Genomic DNA, 23598 nt, shown 5'->3' on the forward strand with positions numbered 1-23598 from the left:
GGAGAACATCCCACAAGCCCCCGCCCCAGAATGGAGCAGACCTGGAATCCCAGACCACACCTCATCACGAAAAGCAAGGCCTGGCAATCTCCTCTCTTCTAGTGATGGGGACTTCAGTGCCACTCATCGGACAGATAAACTGACCTCTAACGCAGCGCCAGGAGCTTGGGAGAGACCCACACCCAGTGGGACGGCCTGGAATGAATCCACATCCGATGACAGAGGTTCCTAGCAACATCACACAGCCTGCAAAGGATAGGCTTAAAAAGATAACAGTATCAAACATCCCCGGCAAACCTGGCAGGAGCACACCACAGTCAACAGTAGACAAGACAGGGAATCTGGGCAGAGCTCCACAAAGCAGAAGTCCAGCCTGGTGGCCAGAGCACAACACAGCCGACTGTAAACAAGACACAGAATCTGGGCAGAGCTCCACAAAGCAGAAGTCCAGCCTGGAGGCAGGAGCACAACACAGCTGACTGTAAACAAGATACAAAATCTGGGCAGCGCTCCACAAAGCAGAAATCCAGCCTGGAGGCAGGAGCACAACACAGCCGACAGTAGACAAGACACAAAATCTGGGCAGAGCTCCACAAAGCAGAAGTCCAGCCTGGTGGCCAGAGCACAACACAGCCAACTGTAAAGAAGACACTGAATCTGGGCAATGCCCCACACTGTACAAGTCCAGCCTGGAGGCAGGAGCACAACACAGCCGACAGTAGACAAGACACGGAATCTGGGCAGTGCTCCACAAAGCAGAAGTCCAGCCTGGAGGCAGGAGCACAACACAGCCAACTGTAAAGAAGACACATAATCTTGGCATTGCTCCACAAAACAGAAGTCCAGCCTGGTGGCCGGAGCACAACACAGCCGACTGTAAACAAGACACGGAATCTGGGCAGTGCTCCACACTGTGCAAGTCCAGCCTGCAGGCAGGAGCACAACACAGCTGACAGTAGACAAGACACGGAATCTGGGCAGTGCTCCACACTGTGCAAGTCCAGCCTGCAGGCAGGAGCACAACACAGCCAACTGTAAACAAGACACGGAATCTGGGCAGTGCTCCACTTGGGCAAGTCCAGTCTGGAGGCAGGAGCACAACTTCGCTGATAGTAGATAAGAAATAAAAACAGGGCAATGCCCCACAAACTCCAAGTGCAGCAGGGAGCACTGCGCGAAGCCCATTAATCTGAGGTCCAAAGAGGTTCACCCTGACCCATACTTTGCAAGGAGCAGATACAGGGGGAGATCCCACACTGAGCTCCACTGAGTCCACAATTATCGACGGAGGCGGAAAGCATCATCCAGAACAAGCATTGGCATAGCCAATAGGTCTCGCTTGTGGGACCTTCTAAGTATTTAGTTACAAGGATATTGTGCTGCAAAACAAAATACTTATAAGGTCCCACAAGCGAGACCTATTGGCTATGCCAATGCTTGTTGTTTTGTTTTTTCATTTTAAGACGGACTGGTTTGTTGTGCTTTGTCCTCGAGCGTGAGCCCTTTTCATTAAAGGAAAATGCAAGCGACGTGCGTTAACTGAGATTGGACACAGAGCTTGGTGCAGGAAAATGCCTGAACACAAGGGCGAGTGTTCCCAGTGTTTTAGTCTGTGACGGTGTTTGCAGGTAGGGGACGCCGGCTCTCATCTTCGGGTGTAATTCTGCCCTTCCTGAATTTGATCCTCCACATGATGTCACTCCTGACTGAGAACCTTTTTGGCGTGAGTATTCTAAAAAAGATGGTAAAAAAGAGACCGTTAGGTCATTTAGAACTTGGCAGTTAGAATTTGGATAACCTTTTGATTGGTAAGAATAAGGTAGTTTAGTAACCCTTACTGTAGCTTTGATTTGTAAGAGTAAGGTAGTTTAGTAACCCTTACTGTAGCTTTGGAACTTTGGAATTTGTGTTGGCCAACTTTGGATTTGTATAGGTTTGTATATGCGAATTGCAATTTGTGTAGGCAGGTAATGAGGAGATTTTTCTCTTTTTGGTTTAGTTGAACGGTGCATGTACGAAAAGTACCTTAAGCACTACTTTGATTATAATACTTGCATACTCTGCAGTATTTTTGGCATGCCTGTTTTCAAGCTCACATGGAAGAATGTGTTGCTTTTTTGGAAGGTATCATAGTGTGATGTGAAGTAAATTAGCCGGCTACCCTCGAGGGAATATCTAAATAGGTTTAGATTTACAAACATATTTCTTCCTTGGTGATTTTGTATCCCCAGGGAATTAAAATATGACATAATACAAAACAAGGATACTTTGTTCTGCGCAATGTTATGAATGAAGATATGCAGAGCGTTTTTTTGGTGTTCTGCTAGCCAAAGCTAGTGAATTGAGTGTATTTTCGCTTCTTGGACATATATCAGTCTGTTGGGCTGTTTTTGCAGTCTTTTGGAACACTATTGAGAAGCGTTTCTCGTAAATATGACTTACAACTAGTATTTGCAAATGGTTTGGTTCAAGTACAGTCTGTGAGCTGTCCTTTGTTTCTGTCCTGAGTATTGATTTGTGGGTTAAATGTGTGTTTAAATGTCTATGTGGTTTTCCCATTAGTGCAAACTTCTGTAAGTGCTGTAAGTGAATAGCGATGGCGCTATTCACGAAATAAAAAGCTAAAGCGCGCCGTATTGTGTGTCCTGAGTGTTTGACCCCTTTCTGTTTATGTCTGAAATGAGCTCAAATGTGTGTTTGTGGTTTTTTATATGTTTTCAGTCTATTAAGCAAAATGTCTAAATGCTTAAAAAAAAAAAATAGAATTTACATTCACTAGGAATAAAGAAGCCTCAAAAACGAAAATGGTGTGTTTTGTAGGAAAACAAGCTTATAGTATTTTTTACTTACAAATATTGCATTAGATATTAACAGGCAAACACTTTCAGCTGCAGTAAATTTTTGCTGAACTTAGACGCATATTATAGAACACGCATTGATGTGTCTTAGTTTGAAAAAGACTGCCATAGTGCTCATGTTACAATGCTGAGAGACAAGCTAAATAAACAGGAGTATTTACTCAGCCAGGACTTTGCCCTCAGTTAAACACGGGTGAATCTTTGCATTTCAGAATGTTGTTTTCAAAAGGTTCCAAAACTAAGGTTCATTATTTTGTATTACAGGAAGACCTTTCAATTAAGGGTTTTCCTCTCTTTAAGTATTTTTGTACGCATATTCTTGGTTCTGTTGCTAAATAAAAATTGTCCTTTTTAGAAAGAAAAAATGTGGCGCCAAATTTTGTCATGCTTCAAGTTAGGCTTCTGTGCTTAGGCTTATAAATGAATGCGTCTAAAATGATAGGCAAGGGATGCAGCTTGCTTTTATATGTGGCATTATCAGAACATGATTGGATTTATTAAAAATTATTATTAATTATGAAAAATAATTAAGAAAAAATAAGTGCTACAAAATTCGTTTTTTACTATTCATGAAGCTTAATGCTCATACTGTGACCTCCTAGCATTATAATGTATTTTAAGGTGTGTTGTCCTGAATAATGAGGACATTAGCATATGGAATTTTACTAAGCGCAGGCGTAAAAAACTCATTTTTCTAAGGATTTACATGGGATATGTCTAATGTCCAATCTCTGCAATTTGTAAATCACATTATGAGGATGATTAATATGTAACATAATTATAGGATATTTATTTTTAAGTGCCCCTAATATCAAAGTCGAATTTGGGTAAAATAGACCATTTAATCAGCTTTTTTGCCTTTTATAATAGCTTTAAAGTGCTTTAGGCTTCAGTAAATGCATACATTTAGGTATAATACAAATTTGCAGGTAGTTCCCATTTGGGTTTACTTTTAAATGGTTCAGTGACCCAATGTGCTCGGTGCAGAGATTTGAGTTTCTTTGAGACGTTCATCCATTTAAGGTTGATGAAATGAGTACCATTGCATTGGGTGGTAACAAGCATTTGCTCTAAAAGCTGGTATGTTGTGTTGTTGAGTTCTGCGAATTATTCACAGTAGATGTTTTTGAGTCTGGGAATAGGAGTAAATTGTGTCCCCTAAAGGGAGTAATATATATGGTATGTGGTTTTTTAAATAGGGTTGATTATTGCAGGTTAGAAAGAGTTGGGAAGTTTTTTTTTGTCTTTGTCAGCCTCAGAGTGAGGGCGAGGAGAGAGGGCTGAGGAGCGTGCGAGGCAGATTTTGACCTTAAGGTCAGTGAGGTGGGAGTTAGGAGTAAGTGTAAACAGATGGAGAAATCATTGCTTGGAAAAGCAGGGCCTCAAAGGGTGGTTGGCGCACGGGACACGCAGAGTGTCTGTGAAGGAGTTTTATTTTTGAAATGTCAAAATTAAGGTGGTTTAGTATGTTTTCAAAAGACAGTTGATATTTTGTGTGTTATGTGCAGTGCGAGCAGTATGTTGAAAACAGATGTGTTTTTTTATTATGACTTCTTTGAAAAGAAATGTTTGTGCGTTTTACATACTTTTGCATTTTATCCTTTTATGAATTGTTCCTGCTGGTTCTGTGTGTCAGAAGTGACACAGTAAGTTGTATTTGACAACTGATCTCCACTACCTGGTGATCTGCTGTCAAAAGGAGGGTAAGGATTTTAAACCTGACAAATTAAGCAGGCCCGAATATTGGGCTTTGGGCTGCAGGTTCACAGTGCATAAAGTACATGACATGGTTTTGTGCGTTACCGCTCATTTATATATGCCATTGTTTTGTCTATGCTTTTTGTGCTTGATATACAGCGAGTATATCTGATGGCTTGACATGTGCGTTTTGTGCGTTTTTTTTTAATTTTATGCATGTTTTTGTTTTATGTTGTTGCTTCCGATACTATTACAAGTTTACCTGTGTTGTGAAGGGATGTACATGACGATGTGTATCACTGCACAACAGTTGGGTGAATTTGCTCTGACACTAAATTCCACAGATATTATATTTTCTTATCTGTGAACAAGACAGACAACACTTCACCAGTGTATGTCAAATTTGGCTATAGTAGTATTGAAGAAAAATAAAAGAGATATACAGGATCAAAGTGTGTCACCTGCTGTTAGTCACGTTACTGCCCCCTTCCCTTAAGGAACAGGCAGCCATAGATGTATGTATCCTGATTGGACGTAAGGATAAATTATAGATCTGTGACTCTTGTACAAGGTGACCTAATTTCTATATTACATTAGTCAGTTTTGTTCTGCTTCCTAAGTAGTGTATGGCTTTGTACCATAAAGGAAACAAGGTTTCATTTTTTCCTGAAGAAGGAACTGGAACATTAGCTGAGATTACCGTATATAGTGTAGCAGCCAGCGGTAGAGTTTACATTTGTGTACTATTTTGACTTTTTGTGTATCACCCATACTCTTGGTATTGTGTGACAAACTTGACTATCACCTGAGTAATTTCTTGTTCTTCCTATAGATTTTTCTTTTGCCATTTCTCCCCTGATTGATGTCACATTGTGCCTAGCTATTGGGGATTTTAGCTGTGTCCTTGTTCCATTTCCCTTTTGCATATTCCTTTCACCAGTTAGCCCATTTTTTATTGTTGGTGTATTATTCAGGTTCACACTTCCAGATTGCAGTAATGTACCATGGACCCCCATATTATGTATAATTCCCTTTTGTATAACCAGACTTTTTTTTAAAAGAATTTTCCTTAGGCCTACTTTGATGTTTTCCAGTCTGACTGTCAGGGTAGTGATGGACTGGTTAACTGACTCAGTACTATAGTAAGACAAGTTTTCACCTCAATAGGAGATACCTTACATTTATTTTTTTGAACATAACACATTTTCAATGACTATTTTAATTTGGATTTTTTACCCTTTTGCTCCTGCTTCTTTAATTTTTGGTGGATCAGATATGTTCTAATCATGGAAATACCAGGACTCTCTAGTTCTTGTCTTTTGTTTCCACATTTGATCATTAGCTTGTGTGTTGCATAGTGCACCTGATGCACAGTTATTAAAAGGGAGGTATCTACATGTCCCTGATAATCTGTATTATGCGATTTTTCTTTTGAGATGTTCTAGATAAGGAATTTAGGAACACCCAGACTTAATCATTGAGGAAAAAATGTTTACCCCATTAGACGATGTCACCATGTCTGAGGACATCCATTCAGATAGAATTCCCATGTCGCTATCTACCCTTAGATGGTAGAGGATATGCTCTCACACGGAAACCCAATTGAAGAGGCTAGAGACACTGTTTTTCCTACTGCCTTTTTTCTTTGTATTGGCTTTGAGAATGACAGTGTATTCTACACCAGAATTGTCCCATGGCATATGGCCACTCCTTTGAAGATTGCAGGCCACCTGCTTGCAGTCCCCTTGTTATTCAATGAACTGTTTAAAGCTTTGCACTTGCTCCATCAGACGGCATTGGACATCACAGAACCAGAATTTCAGTGCAAAAGAGCGAAAGAGAAGGATTCCTGTTGTTTTGAGGCTTCAGTTTTCCACCTGTCATGTGCTGGTAACCTCTGACAGTGTGCAGTCCCTTGAGCCCCTTGGCCTGAGTTTTGGCCACACACACCCCCCTTTTCCTTTGCTCCAACGGAAGTGCAGTGCACCGGAGGATCCAAGATTGGCAAATGGCACTACATTCTGGTGCCCATGAAAGAGCAGCCTGAGCGTCCTCTGACACTGAATAATGAGTGTTGGAGCCTGAGAATGTAGACCAGAGTCTGCACGAGATGATCTGTGCCCATGATCAACTAAGATCACACTATCTGTAGTGTCTGCCGCAGAGGAGAGACACTGGTGCACTGCATTGCGATACTGAGACTTTCAATTGAGCTGTGAGCTTTTGCCAGGAGGGCACTCGAACGGATACTGAGAGACACTATTTCCATGGAAAGCCTGAATCAAGAGGCCCAATGCTAAAACAATGGGAGCAGATTTGATGGACAATAGAAGCCTGCCAGAAGAGGCTTGGAACGGACTCTGGGCATGGTTGTGGTTTCACAAGTGGTTTCCGTGCGATTGCATAAAATGGGTGTTAGGAGACTGATTCTTATCGTTTTGCTGGCATTGTTTTAAAGTAGTATTCTGTTTAGTAAAAGCAGAATAAAGTCCATTCTCTGTGGAAGAGTATCCCTTTTCATCTAAGAGCATTGATAAGGATCGCCACTGTTTCACCTGAATATATAATACGTTACTGAAGTACATAGGAGCCCTAAAATGTTACTAGATAATTTTAGGATTTGCTTTTTGCTTAGGGTTGTGAAAAAAAATGATAATTTGGTTGTAATAGTGGTCATTACTTTCTCCTGTGGTCTATATGTTAATTATGACCCATTGCCCTGTTCTCTTTGTATTCCTGCTCATACCTTTAATGAAATGTTTAGAATGGAAAATGCTCGCCTAGCAATTAATTAGGATTTGCCTACGTAATGGCAAAAGGAGGGTCTGAGGTTCTGTAAATTCTGTCTTGTCCGTGCCTCCATTTTGTGTTACCATCACGTAGGCCTGTGGAGGTAACCAAACGAACAAAGTTGCATGGGCTTCGTTGTTCATGCACTTATTAACTAAGCCTTTTCTTGATTCTAAGGTGCATTGTAAGAAACTGACCTCTTCACCTGAAACTCGCCTCGCAAAGCAAATTTCCCTTGGTTTGATCCTTGTCTAAGATTGTCACTTAATGTTCAGGACCTCGTTAACCTTTAGTTTCCTTGCACATGTTTTATCTTGTTCAGCATCTATTACTGTTTCCTTTATGTTCTGACATTACATGGGTTGTGCTTTTCAATTATAAATTTGTCCGGCTTGCAAAGATTGGATTTGGGACATTCTTAATAATTTACTTTGGGTTGGGTTATTGCAAACTGAGGTTTCTGTCATGTGATAATTTGTTTGAAAATGTTCTCCTATTCGCTAATATTTGGCAGATCTTGCATGTCCATGTTAGGCATTTTGCATGTTTGCAAAAGCTAGGACTGCCCCTTACTTTTATGCTGAGTTTGTAACCCTAAGCATATATAATGCCTCTGTTTTTTGTACTCCTCAGACTGCCTCATTCAGTTGCTAAGGCTTCTGGGTGATGTAGTCTCACATAATAAAGATGTTCTTTTTATATTCCAGCTTCTATGTCAGATTCATCTATGTATTAGTAAGACCCCTGAGAATGAAGACTTGAGTTTCTTCAACCTTAAAAAAGATTTTAGGTTTTTCACTTTCTCTGCCCTTGGGATGTTATAGGGTTTGGTTCAAGAAAGACGTTTGTTGGCCTTGCAGGAGGTGCGTAGGTTTAACTGGACTCTGTTGCAAAAGAGCAGCTTGTTCCAGAGTTTGTGGGCCTGGACGAAGAAGAGCCTACCTCTATGGGGACATTTTCAGGTGCACATGCTGGGTGCCCTGAGGGAATGAACCAGTCCCACAGTAGACCTCTCTCCATGGAGGTCACTCAGGGCTTTCTTTAGAGTCTGGCAGACAGGGCACTCAGCCCACATGTGGCAGCGCCCCTGACCGCCAAACCTCTGGTTGGGATGCTCAGTTTCCTGTAGGGGACCTGCCAAGAAGTCGAGGGAGGAGCCTTCACTGGCCCCACCAGACGAAACTTTGATCAACAGCCGCCGGACATTGGGCCATCGGCCTCACCACTTCAGAGCACCTGGACAATGGAGGGCAGATGTTCCAACAACATTTTTCCTGTTCAGCAATGCCCTTGATCTTATCTTTTCCAACTCCCATAACATCATATGTGGGGACACTCTTCCTCTAACTTGGTCGGATCACTCTTTAATAAACTTTTATCTGACTACTCCCCCCACGTTACCCTTTTCTACACCTCGTACGGATAGGTGGTACAGATCATGGCACAAAATCAAGGTCCACCATTTCACTTCCCCTTTTCTGACCTGGGACATTGACACTCGCAACTTCGATGTTGAACAACAGCTTCTGCACTTTATTAACATCATCTCCAGTATTCTGGATGAAGCAGCACCGTTAAGGCCAGCCACTCGCGCCCACAAAGCCTCTGCCTCTGAATGGTACTCCCCTGCCTTACGTTCCGAAAAGAGGGGGTGCAAGAAGCTGGAACGCACCTGGCGACTTTTCAATCGAGAACAAGATAAAGTCAGGTATAAATGCGCTTGTAGTGTAGTTCCTATTATCCCAATAGGCTCTGCGCATTGGAATAATACCTTCAATAGTATAGGCCTAGACCAGACGTTAACTAGGTCTACTACTGTCGATATTAGACTTAAAGTTTTGGGTTTGCCAGCTAGCTCAGAGTTCACTAGAAACTTTCTCGAATAGGCAAGGAGGAGTTGAACCTCCCTGGATAGACAAGAAGGGATTCAGGGGCATATTACCAACAACTAGCGATAATTTTTGTCTCTAACTTGTTTAGAGACAAAAATTATCGCCGCACATCGGCGATTTTTATCGCAGATAAACCTTGCTATTAGCAAGGTTTATCGCAAATGCGATAAAAAACGGCCGCAATGCATGAATATCGCTGAAAAGTCAGCGATATTCATGCATTACCGAGCTAATGCTCTTAGCCATGTTATCCACCTCCCATTGGATAACATGGTGAAGAACTGCTCAGGGCAGGTGTTAGCTTTTGGAGATATTCACGCTTAGCGCGAATATCTCCAAAAGTTGGTAATAGGAGATAGCGATGTTAGCGACTGTTTCCAGTCGCTAACATCTTGGCACGCCCACTTTGCATGTCATTAGTGATAAATATCACTGACATGCAAAGCGGGGCCCAAGATGGTCGCTATCTCCTATTAGCTGTCACTAACTGGTGTTAGCGACAGCTTGGTAATAGGGAGATACTTTTATCTCCGCTTTCTTGGCTTTTAAAGCCAAAAAAGCGGAGATAAACCCCCTTGATAATATGCCCCTTAGTTTCTGACAACCATAGAACATGACAACTTTGCTCTCCCCTAATCAAGAGTGTATCTCTAGAGTCGTGTGAACAAAAGGCAATTTATTTTACTCAGTCAGTACGTGCATTCTTAGTCTCACCAGATTGTAGAGAAAAGGAAGAGACGGGCGTGTTCAATAAAAGATGTTATTTATTGATCAGTCTCTTTTCTCATACAAGAGAAATGGATCGATATTATTGCAATACTTATGGTTAAGTAAAGTGCATACATTAAAAGCAGAAGTATAAAATAATACTGTAAAAACATTGATATGGTTTCTAAGCCATATGATGGTTTAAAATGGATAAAATAGATACATACACATATACATTTGACTAATCGTACTCAACTGGTGTTTCTAACTACGCCTACCCCAGATGTACCAGACCTAAGCCTAATACGTGGGCGGGAATAGAAAGTTACAGTTTAAGTTAAGTTTGTTTTGCCAAGTGACTGACTAAAGAATTCTCTGCAAGGGGTTATTCAGTTCTGTACCTGGAATCTAGGATGAATGAGGGATGGTATCTCTCGTCTCTGGTCTCGATATTCCAGGCTGCCTGCGAGGGCTACCCGGAAGCGCCGGAGCTGGATTTCTCGGCAGGAGAAAAAGGCAGCTTCTCGTTCTCAGCGCGTCAAGAAGGCGGGGCTGCGCCAGCGGGGTCTGCTCTGCTCTGGGCTTCGGCAAGTCTGGCTGCTCCGATCTCGTCACCACCGCGTGTGTTTGCATAGGGCAATATCGGTAATATTTATACCTTTAAGGTGCGGAGATTGACGTAAGGATGGACATAGATACGTTTTGCTACTAGAGTAGTGGTATTTATGCTAGGTTGGTGGCGCCACAGGGAGATGTGCACTTTTCTTGTATACAAGTAAATAGATAACAATTTTCTCACGGTGCTAAAAGGAGAAGAGAACCACTTCCCTCTTCTGTTTAGGCAATGCCACAAAATGTTTGTTACTCCTTAGCACACGTTTTGCTATTAAATGATAATGTTAAATACACGTGTTTCCACAGTACAGATCATTCATCAACAAATAAAAAGGATTTAGCCATTTTATTTGTTGATGAATGATCTGTACTGTGGAAACACGTGTATTTAACATTATCATTTAATAGCAAAACGTGTGCTAAGGAGTAACAAACATTTGATGGACATAGATACGTCAATAAGGATGTCATACGACCAGGTCGTTAGCACATTCTTTTGCTGAAGTTCTCGGTGAAATCAAAACAATGGCCGCAGGGTTTTTCCCAGGTCTGTCATAGGTTTGATTTGTTTTGAGAACTCCGTATGCCTTATCAGGGGCTGGAGGAATATCGCTTGTCTAATTAGATGGCAAGCGTTATGACCTAATCAGATAACACGTTCCTGTGCCGTAGTGTGGCTTTATCAGATAACGGTTCCTGCATCATGGGGGTTTTCTGCCTCATGGGATGGCTGCTAGTTAACTTGTTAACCAGAATAGGGTCAGGAATAGGGGGATCGATACAGAACCTATAGGAATACATCACACCCACTCCACGCTAACTATGGACATATTTACTAATCTATGCATAGTAAAACATACTGTAGAGTATCGTGTATACCTTACCACCCCAAAATACATAAATGCATTTTGAAATTATCAAATATACGGAAAAAACAGTCATATGTAATATATGCACTCAAGCTGCAGAATAATGCTAAAGTAATCACACATATCTATACATTATCACTAATTTGTATATGAGAATTTACACATGAAATGGCTCTTAATACAGAAAAAAGGTTCGAGACCATTCCATCACAGAATAAAATAGTTATGAACATACCAGCGGGCAGCTAATGTCTATAAGCTATCTAAAATTAGAAATTTTAGTTCTCTAAGAATAGTTCTTACTTTAAGCAGAAGATAGTGTCCCGAAAAATATGCAAAAATATTTTGGGGCTGCTGAAAAAATTGCTGTCCGTGAACTGGAGGGAAAATTGTTCATGGTATTTTGCTTTTCTAGTTGAAGGTCAAATTCAGGGAACGCCGTGTACGAGCTTGCTCAAAAGTCTCTATTTCTGCTCTGGTGAGAACATCATATCATTTAGACTCTCGAAAAAGTTGTCAACAGCTTCCTTGGAGAGTTCCACTAACTCGGAAATAGGTGTAACCATGCATTCGTGCGCATGATTGTCTCCATTGACATTATGATTAATATTGCTGACAGAAGGTTGTACCTGATCGATGCTGCTTTCATCTTGAACTTCACTACCCCTTAATCGTAGTGGTGAAGCTTCCACGAATGCCGTCATCAGGATTGGTAGCCTTTGAGGGCAGCACAAAGCATGAGCCTTTATTGGACTCAACAATGTTTCTGCATCCATTGGCGCATCTGATTGTAGCGTCAGACAGGTGTCTAACACGCATTCTTCTCCGCATAGCAGGCACTTCAATACAGGTAAAACACATCGCTGCCACATTGGTCGAAATGAAAGAAACCAAGTCATGTTCAGGTCTCTAAGCCGGGATAGTCCCAGGATGTTTGATATCCGGTCCCGGTATCCAATGGCTAGGATTGTTTCTTCCCTTGTCGCAGGTGTTTTGTCTGTGACATGGTTTGCCATAACGAAATATAAGGACTAAGAATAGGATTCCTGCAATTAGTCCCAAAATGAGGGGAAGTCCGCCAAAAATCGAATGGACGAAATCTGGAAAAATACCCAGTATGGCTTTGAATGGTGTTAATGCCATCGAAAATACTGTCTTAAATACTTTTGAGACTCCACTGGTATCAGAAATATTTAAGATTTCATTCAGGATTTCTGCGAAATGTATGGGGGAATTAGTTGATTACAATGAATGTATCTCTGCAGTCGTCCTTGCGACTAGGAGATTATACGTTTCTTTTGATGACGTGAGCCTTGTCGGCGTCTGAAGAAGCACTGTTTTCATTCTGCTTAAAGTATCTATTTGAATAGAAGTAATTTTCAAGTTGGGCCATGCCCTTGCCTCCCTGTATGGAAGGGAGCTGGGGAACAATAAGCGTCCACAGCACTTGACCTTCGCAGTCGTAGTTACGAGATAAGGAGTCCCGGGCATAAGACTACAGCATCTGCGGTCCACAATTAGAATGTAACTCCCATTATAGAGTCTTTGAAAGAATGGTTCTATCTCTGTAGCAGGTGTGCCTAGCTGGTGACATGAAAGGTTATTTGAGTTCCCTTCACAGGCTCCATGCAAACTAATTCCGTTACACAGAAGTGTACCGCTTAGTGACATCGCACAATTATTGCCACTAAGTAACACTTTCTGTCCTTTATTACTGACACATGCATGTGAATAGTGAATCAGTGATAGGTTCTCCTTCTCCTCAAAACTCACTCTCTCCACAGCGCGGGGACACGCCGGGAGGCGTCACCAGGCGCTTTACAAGCTCCTTTAAACTAAACTAAACTAAATAGGGCAAGTTCCATGTTGTTTTAATGTACCCTTTTCCCAATTTTTCGTACATGCCAGCCTGTATATATTTTTGGCAGTATTGAAACCTGAAGGTTGATATTGGAATATTAATTATCCCATGTATTATCCATTCACTGACAGGTCGTTCTGACATTGTCACTGGTAATCTCTTGAGTTTCTCAATGCTCAGGATTGTATAATCAGCACCCTTTTGTGCCATACTGATTTGTTTATCAGTGAGGTTAAAGATATTGAATAGTGACGTTGTGTTGATTAAACGCCAAGGCACATAGCCTGAACGCAGATTTTGTAACGTCCAGCCAAGCTGTACAATAGAACGCAATTGGGACTGACCGTGTTGTAACAACAGTAAGTCTTGCGATATTATGTCGATTGCTGAAGACACAATGCTGTCCAGAGAAAAAATTCTGGAGGACAGAGTCTTTAACCCATTGTCCACTACAGAAAGTGATTTTTCCAAATTAATACGGTCAATTTCCCGTATACTTTCAGCTGTCTCAATTTGAGTAACCTTCCAGGCCTCGTTGTATGCTGCGTATACAGAGGCTGCTATGAAACGTTTTTGACGCTGTTTGCGCGGTCCCATAATGAAATCACGCAAGTCAGCACCATCAGTAAGTAAAGTTAGGTGTTGCTTAATTTCTGCCAGTGTGGAAGTTTGTAGCCATTGAAGGCATAATTTGCCCACACTGTAGGTGGTTATTATTCCTGGGTGTTGTCTTTGGGAATATCTAGGGTCTGGCCTGGTCATTTTGAACCCCTGTGTTTTGTTCAGGAATCTGTCTTGACAGTTATTAGTATCTGTGGGCCAGATCAACCACTTTTTCCAATCAGGATGTGTTCTGTTTTGGTTTAATACATAATTTACGTCTATCTCTTCATCTGTAGAGCTATTGCTGTTCATTGTTGGTTTTGGAATAGACGGTTTATTTAAGTCTTTGATTTTGGCTAAGCCAAGACAGGTAGTTTGTTGAACAGTGTCATTTAAAAAATATAATTTGTTCTGGGATCATGCAGGCTCTAAACAAAGATTCTATACCCTGTACTTGCCATTCTTTTGTACCCCAAACACTCTTTACTTCAACATTTTTGTCCCAATAATCAAAACCAAAAGTATTCATTTGTTCAAAGAATGAGTCTGAATATATCAATTTCGTGTTTGTTATCATGGTCTTTGTCCCTGTCTTATTTGACAATTTGAAATAAAATGTTTCAGCATTACTTATGTTAAAACCTGAAAAGTATGAATATTTGTCGTAAACGGTTCTTGAGCTTCCTTTTGGAGGGGTTGCACAATGTTCCCATTGATTATAATTTAAAACATTTCAAGGTAGTGCAGATCTATGTAGAAAATGGTTACCATAGTGGTTATAACAGTACATACTATCATAATTTGTAGAACCCTGCAAATAATCATGTTTGGTAAATTTAGCAGACATCACTAAGTCAGACATCATATTATTTATACTTTCAAAGTCCCAATCATCAGCAAATGAGCTTGGTTTTACAAAGTCACTCAACGAGATCTTAATTTGGTGTGGATATTTCAGGATTTCAACCGGACCATAGATTTCGTAGTCAGTGTTGTCCCATGCTACCCCACCCGGTATAGGATTGGCTGTGAAGTTGACTGAAGAAAGTTCTCTTTTCTCGACGTGTGAAGATGTGTGTGGTTTGAGGATCAAGTTGATTTTCTGACTTGCTGTGTCCATTTTAGCATATTTTCCCTCAATGAAGCGTCCCAAAGTTAGTACCATGATGAGCCAAAGTATGAGGATAAATGCACCAAAACCCACCCAAAATTCAATCCATGGAGAAATCAGATATGTTTCTTTCAGTTGTTTCAAAAGTACTTTAACTTTATCTTTAAAGGTTTTTGTTGATGGTTGTGTTTTTGATTCAGTGAAGCCTTCAGAGGAATCATCGAAGTTTATGAAGTAGCCGGATGCAGTTCTGTCAATTGTTCCAATTGCTTCAGGATTACTGTTTCTTGCATAGTCGTTTGTTACTGCATTATAGATTGGTGTGTCTCTGCTAAATGTTTTTATTTGGGTTTTCAGAGGTCTAAGTTCCATTGCAGTGTTGCATAGTCCTTGTTGTAGATCTGTAGGCGTTTCGAATGTGATCAGCCTCTTAGATTGAACCTCTGTGTTTGTAGCAAATCTTGGTGTTCTACTACTTATCGGGAGTCCACTTGGCCTACTATTTGTTATCGGCCACATGATTGTGGTTTTACCAGGTCGATGGATACAACTCGGTTCTCCTTTTTACCAGCAAGCGGCGGTAGTACAACTGATCTTGTCCCGTTGACAGACAAGACAGGAACTGCTTTTCTGTAAGAAGGCCCAAATTCCTTCTTTACCGCCATCTTTTCTCTGACTAGATCCCCGACTTTTGGAATCCAGACAGGTCTTGCTGGGACAGGTGGTGGTTCTTCAGTGGTTGTTGGCTGCTGTTTCAACTTTATGTTGCCCAGGTCTTTTCTTGTTTCATTTAAGTCCTGCAAAATAGCCAAACGATCTTTGATATCAAAGCTTTTTTCCTTCACCACTGAAGTTTGACTATCGAGGTCTAAGACTAACATTCTAGTTCCAAATAATAATTCGTACGGACTGAATCCCTTCAGAGAATTTCTTGGCAGGTTATTTAGACTACGTTGGACACTTATTAGATGTTTGACCCACCCAGCTCCCGAACCTAATATCCTTTCTGTTATAGATAGCTTTATGCCTTGGTTTTTTCTTTACACCATCCCGTATCCCTCAGGAAGGAAGTGAGAAGATTCCCGCTGTGCTATGCTCATTTGGCCATGTTTCCCATCAGGCTGGAGGGCTAGAGTGAAAACAATGGTCAAACGTAGCATGCTCTTAGCGTATATGCCATTTAGACTCGCAAATCTTTGTATAACAGTCCAGACGTCAGCCGAGTGCTGGTGATCTACATTATAAGTGAAAACTAGCCTGTATATGTTAATCGCATGCCTTGCTTTTTACTGTTGATTTTTTCTGGAGTGAAACGACACGGTATTGCACCGTTTCTCTCACCACTGCGATTTCTGTTGCAGTTTGGGCAGTTTTTTACAAACATGGTGTGATGCAGGCTCATGCCTGGCCACCAGTACCTTGATTGTAATTCTTCCAGAGAATCTTTTAGTTTGAGGTGTCTGAGACCCTCACCCATATGCGCGTCTGCAATTAACAAGTTTCTCCTGTCCATGTTTGGAATCACTCTATCCCCCACTCCAGGGATTCGAGCAAAAGGGACGGAGTTTGCATCGATTATGTATGTATAATTGAGTGGATAGTTGATCGGTAGCGCTGAGCAGTCGCCTTTTGATGACGTTTTCACCGCCAGCACTATTTCACCGTCAATATACTTCACTGTACGCTTTTTTCTAGCTACGGAAGCCGATTTAGTTGCTACCGCTGTGGCTGTCTCAGCCAATGAATTCCCTGCAACGTGAACGCCATCACGCTGATGACTCAGTGAGTGTGTCACGTGAGTCTTTGGTAGTTCTTTTTGTAAAAGAGCTATTTGTTCCCAAAGCAGTTTCTGCTTTATTGTTGCATCTGTGTCATCTTTGTAACCGTTTTGAATCCATGTCTGCAAATCGTTGTTATATGATTTGACGCAGTAATATGAATCGGACACTATAAGTGTCGGGAATTCGCGATCCGCATTATCTAGCGCCATTTTCAATGCTATTATTTCAGTCTGTTGTTCTGAATTAGTTTCTACTGAGTGTGTTTTTGTTAATAGAGGTCTTAGTTTACCTCCGCGCCACACTTCTTTTGTAATCTCACATGTGGGGTTGTATGCTTGTTCTCCCCAAACGGAGGGTTGAGCATGTCCGTCTGTATAGATTACACAAGCGTATTGTCGTAAGGGCAGAATGTCGATTGGCAGAGGGAATGTTCTTTCATATTCTAGATTTTTTAGTTCCTCTAGTTCTGGATCAAAGTAGTAGTATACTTTGTCCGTTGTAATTGAATTCACCCATTGTTTCCATTCCGGATTCAATGTTGTTGTTGGTAAATTACACGGTGTTGTTAATGCCTCAAAGGCTGATTCTGCTGTTCTGACTGTGATACGTCTACCGTCAGCTTGATCTTTTTCTCTAGCTATTGCGGTTTGAACTGCATGAACAATGTTTTCTTTAATGCTGAATTTCTGTTCAGCTTCTGTGTACAAGTGTGATTTGAATGCAATTGGTACCTTTTCTCCCTCATTAGAGGTCAGGTATGTGAATCCGCATCTTCCTGGGATGACTCGAATCACAAGATTGCGTGTGTTATCACGTGTTTCTAATTTTGTTTTAATTAACATGTCTGTTTGTAAGGATCTCAAAATTTCTGTGTGTGTTTGAGTCCAATTGGTTCTTTTAAAATCTGGTTTTATTAGATCATAAAGGGGTTTGACCCTTTCTGCGTAATTTGCAATGTATGTTCTTCCGAAATTTAGGAAGCCTAGAATTGACTGTAGGTTTTTTAGTGTTCTAGGTGCTTGGATTACGGCACATTTCTCTAGGAAATTGTCAGCCAGGCTACACTTGATAATTCATATCCTAGGAACAGGACTGTCAGATGGGCAATTCTGGATTTTTTAAAGTTGAATTTGTAACCCTCTGCTGCGAACCCAAGTATTATGGTGTTCTCTCCCTTCAAGTGAGTCTCCAAGTCATCATCTGTTAAGTATATGTCGTCGACATACGATAATGCTTCGTCATCATATGTTTGTAGTAATTCTGTTACTCTCGCTGAGAATACCCCTGGGCTATTCTTGTACCCCTGGGCTAACCGACAGAATTGTTTTTGAGTGCCATTTATTGAGAACGCAGACAAATATCTGCTCTCTGGTGCTATGTTTTGACAAAAGAATCCATTAGCGATGTCTAATGTTGTTTTGTATTTTTTGCGCACTATGTTATTCATTAGTGCAGCACTATGCGAGTTTTGCACTGCAAAAGTTTTGCAACATGAGTTAAGGTGTCGGTAATCCAAAACTAGACGATATGAATTGTCTGGTTTGGAGACCGGAAACAAAGGGTTGTTCATTTGTGAGGTGCAAGTTTCAATCCCCCCCTGGTATTCTAGCTGATCTAGGATTTCTTTTACCTGTTTTTTAGCTTCTTGCTTAATTGGGTACTGTCTCTGTGCCGTAGGTTGTGATTTTAACTGGATTTTGTGAGGAGGAGAGTCCTCATCCCATCCTACGTGATTTTTATATAAAGCAGGAGCTAGAGCTACTGCCCACTTTCTAGCAAGTGTATATTTTTTATGAATTGGGATATGATTTGAGAAGGCAGGCATAATTATTTCTTCGCCATGAGGGCACTCCCTGACAAACTCTGGTGGCCAGTCTTTTTCAGCTAGAAGGATGTCATAGCCCTTGGAGAGATTATCCCAAAATAGTCCCCTTATTTTTCTAGTCTTATCCCCCTCTATACGTAAAGTTATTTCATATATTTTGTGAGGTTTGCTAACTCTGGTATCTGCAGTTTCCACTTGAAGATATTCATTCGTGTCCACTGTCTCCAGATGATTCATAAGGACTTTGCGAGCTATGCTCACTTCTGCTGCGCTGTCTAGCATTGTCTGAGCCCATTCTCCGTTTTTCAGTTGTGTCCTCAGTATTCTCGGCATTGTTAACTACCTTGATACTGGCTACCTTCTTTTTTGGAAATTGTAGTTTCTTTTTTAGATGATTCAGAAAAGGGGGTGGTGATGAACAGAGTGCCTGAATTAAGCAGACCACTCTTACCCAGTCCAAAGATCAGGGCTTGATCCATCACCGTTTTTTAGCTCACTGCACCATCCCAGCTCAGAACTTGGCTATATGCAAATTAGTCTGTTCCTGTCCCAGTGCATGATGGGAACAGGGCAAACCAAACTACCAAGCCAATTCTTATACTGGGAAGGAAACAAGCTTCCGGGGACCGGTTTCTGCCATTTCAGGCGTCGTCGGCCCGGCTTGCTTGAATCCTGATGGTGCAATGAGCAAGGGACTCACATCTGAGTATACCCTTCCACGCTTATGGTGGACAAAATGATTCAGAAAAGGGGGTGGTGATGAACAGAGTGCCTGAATTAAGCAGACCACTCTTACCCAGTCCAAAGATCAGGGCTTGATCCATCACCGTTTTTTAGCTCACTGCACCATCCCAGCTCAGAACTTGGCTATATGCAAATTAGTCTGTTCCTGTCCCAGTGCATGATGGGAACAGGGCAAACCAAACTACCAAGCCAATTCTTATACTGGGAAGGAAACAAGCTTCCGGGGACCGGTTTCTGCCATTCCAGGCGTCGTCGGCCCGGCTTGCTTGAATCCTGATGGTGCAATGAGCAAGGGACTCACATCTGAGTATACCCTTCCACGCTTATGGTGGACAAAATGATTCAGAAAAGGGGGTGGTGATGAACAGAGTGCCTGAATTAAGCAGACCACTCTTACCCAGTCCAAAGATCAGGGCTTGATCCATCACCGTTTTTTAGCTCACTGCACCATCCCAGCTCAGAACTTGGCTATATGCAAATTAGTCTGTTCCTGTCCCAGTGCATGATGGGAACAGGGCAAACCAAACTACCAAGCCAATTCTTATACTGGGAAGGAAACAAGCTTCCGGGGACCGGTTTCTGCCATTTCAGGCGTCGTCGGCCCGGCTTGCTTGAATCCTGATGGTGCAATGAGCAAGGGACTCACATCTGAGTATACCCTTCCACGCTTATGGTGGACAAAATGATTCAGAAAAGGGGGTGGTGATGAACAGAGTGCCTGAATTAAGCAGACCACTCTTACCCAGTCCAAAGATCAGGGCTTGATCCATCACCGTTTTTAGGTCACTGCACCTTCCCAGCTCAGAACTTGGCTATATGCAAATTAGTCTGTTCCTGTCCCAGTGCACGATGGGAACAGGGCAAACCAAACTACCAAGCCAATTCTTATACTGGGAAGGAAACAAGCTTCCGGGGACCGGTTTCTGCCATTTCAGGCGTCGTCGGCCCGGCTTGCTTGAATCCTGATGGTGCAATGAGCAAGGGACTCACATCTGAGTATACCCTTCCACGCTTATGGTGGACAAAATGATTCAGAAAAGGGGGTGGTGATGAACAGAGTGCCTGAATTAAGCAGACCACTCTTACCCAGTCCAAAGATCAGTCCAAAGAGTGGTCTGCTTAATTCAGACACTCTGTTCATCACCACCCCCTTTTCTGAATCTTTTTTAGATGAGCAGGTTCCTTGTCTTTGGACTTGGCGTGCTCTTTTCTTTGTTCTGATCGTCCTCTTCTTTCCGATTTCTGCGAGGAAGTCTGAAAAGATTGAGAGGGACGTGTATCAATGTCTTGATATCTATCAGGCTTCTTTATATTATCCCTATTTCTAAGGTTTTATCTTTTCCCAGAGGGGTCACTCTGGGGTGACCTGGATCTTTGGTTCGGAGATTTTTCTCTTCGCCTAGGAGGCCATCCTCTGGACTGGAATTTCTTTTCTTTAGGATTGGATTGTTTGTTTCCATCCCAGCTCTTTTTTTGTGATGTTGAATTATTATTTAAAAATATTTTTTCAGGACTTTCAATCAGTTGTGGTTTTACTGGTATTCCACCTAAACTATCTCTACCTAGTTCCTCATAGGATTTTTCTATGATTCTGGCAATCTCAGCTGGTTGGTCTGCTATATCTGTCTCTTTTAACCTCTGGCGGATCGCCACGTTTGCTGCTTCTCCCTTTATGTTGGCTAATAATATAGCCGAGACCTGCTTGAAGTCTTTTAGTAATTTCATACCAAGAGTTAAAGCGGGTTCTGGACCGTATTCGTCTTGAATTTGTTTTAGCACATCTGGTATTACCGAAATGGATGGAACACCGTGCGTTTTTGTGTAGATGGAAGCAAAGACTGTACCCCAAGTGTCACAGTCCTCCACGTGTGGTGCGATTCCCATTGGAAGACAGATAGTCAGAATCCTGTGTTTTTCTAACGGGGTGGTGTCTGGAAACACAGCCTCTATTTGGGTGATTTTTTGTGCTAACCAGAATGGTATTTGTTCCCGTTTAGCTGGTACTTTACCTAGGCAGGATTGTATGTTCTGTGGTGTAATTTTATTTGTGTTCCCCTGGTGAGGGGTCAGCTGTGGAATTTTAATTGCTGGTTGAATTGTTGAAGTCCGCATCACATATTGGACTAATTGTCTATGTATTTTTATTAATTGATTTAGTTGTACTAAAAGATCTGCTGCAGGCATTCTTTCGAAGTCTGGATGCGGTGTGTATCCGGCTAGGACCGGCCACGTTGCTCCTGGTCTACCTAAAGGACCGAGCCTGGTGATGTGATTATTGTGTTTTAGGACGCCATTAAATAAGAGCAGGTGCTCTTGAAATTCAAGTGGTACTTCCACCTCCTCGAAAGGAGTGTACTCTTCAGGAGGTTCCTCTGTTTTGTAATAGTGGAAGTACTTTGTTACAGCATTTGCTGCTGGAAAATGTATCCATGAATAGTATACCTCTGTCTGCCGATATTCGTGTGCCTCAATTACGAATATGACTGTGCCACCTCTAGGTGTCAGTCCATTTTCTATACGTTTTAAAGTTATAGATTTCCTTTTGATGACCGGGATGAGTATTATATCCTGGTCAGCTTCTTGTATAGCAGTATCAGCTGCTACTATTTCAGCTGCTAATGTAACTGCCTCTCTTTCATCCTCACTGTCTACCATTTTACCGACAGGAAGCTTATTTTGTTTGTTTGCAGATCAGGTTTCTTATGGAAACAAAGATTAGATGCACAATATTTTGGAACGGTGTATCCTTCAACGTTGACTATACCAAGTACCATACATAGGAGTTTCCTCCTGCGAGGTTTTGGCGGATATTACCTTTTACCCACTCCAGACGTCTTTGGAGTATTATGGGAAAAAAAGGGGTCTGAGGGAGAAAGCACGACTGAGTTACTATAAATGTCTTACGTTAGTTTTATCGCCCTTCCAAACGCGTTGGGCGCCATGTAGTGTAGTTCCTATTATCCCAATAGGCTCTGCGCATTGGAATAATACCTTCAATAGTATAGGCCTAGACCAGACGTTAACTAGGTCTACTACTGTCGATATTAGACTTAAAGTTTTGGGTTTGCCAGCTAGCTCAGAGTTCACTAGAAACTTTCTCGAATAGGCAAGGAGGAGTTGAACCTCCCTGGATAGACAAGAAGGGATTTAGTTTCTGACAACCATAGAACATGACAACTTTGCTCTCCCCTAATCAAGAGTGTATCTCTAGAGTCGTGTGAACAAAAGGCAATTTATTTTACTCAGTCAGTACGTGCATTCTTAGTCTCACCAGATTGTAGAGAAAAGGAAGAGACGGGCGTGTTCAATAAAAGATGTTATTTATTGATCAGTCTCTTTTCTCATACAAGAGAAATGGATCGATATTATTGCAATACTTATGGTTAAGTAAAGTGCATACATTAAAAGCAGAAGTATAAAATAATACTGTAAAAACATTGATATGGTTTCTAAGCCATATGATGGTTTAAAATGGATAAAATAGATACATACACATATACATTTGACTAATCCTACTCAACTGGTGTTTCTAACTACGCCTACCCCAGATGTACCTGACCTAAGCCTAATAGGTGGGCGGGAATAGAAAGTTACAGTTTAAGTTAAGTTTGTTTTGCCAAGTGATTGACTAAAGAATTCTCTGCAAGGGGTTATTCAGTTCTGTACCTGGAATCTAGGATGAATGAGGGATGGTATCTCTCGTCTCTGGTCTCGATATTCCAGGCTGCCTGCGAGGGCTACCCGGAAGCGCCGGAGCTGGATTTCTCGGCAGGAGAAAAAGGCAGCTTCTCGTTCTCAGCGCGTCAAGAAGGCGGGGCTGCGCCAGCGGGGTCTGCTCTGCTCTGGGCTTCGGCAAGTCTGGCTGCTCCGATCTCGTCACCACCGCGTGTGTTTGCATAGGGCAATATCGGTAATATTTATACCTTTAAGGTGCCGAGATTGACGTAAGGATGGACATAGATACGTCAATAAGGATGTCATACGACCAGGTCGTTAGCACATTCTTTTGCTGAAGTTCTCGGTGAAATCAAAACAATGGCCGCAGGGTTTTTCCCAGGTCTGTCATAGGTTTGATTTGTTTTGAGAACTCCGTATGCCTTATCAGGGGCTGGAGGAATATCGCTTGTCTAATTAGATGGCAAGCGTTATGACCTAATCAGATAACACGTTCCTGTGCCGTAGTGTGGCTTTATCAGATAACGGTTCCTGCATCATGGGGGTTTTCTGCCTCATGGGATGGCTG

General features: G+C 41.8%; 1 protein-coding gene across 1 annotated transcript in view; it reads right to left on the minus strand.

Moving 5' to 3' along the window:
- CD6 (CD6 molecule) overlaps nucleotides 1-23598 on the minus strand; it is a 262122-nt gene that overhangs the window by 121623 nt on the left and 116901 nt on the right. The window lies entirely within an intron of this gene.

This window comes from Lissotriton helveticus, chromosome 1_1 (assembly GCF_964261635.1).
Source record: "Lissotriton helveticus chromosome 1_1, aLisHel1.1, whole genome shotgun sequence".
Lineage (NCBI taxonomy): Eukaryota > Metazoa > Chordata > Amphibia > Caudata > Salamandridae > Lissotriton > Lissotriton helveticus.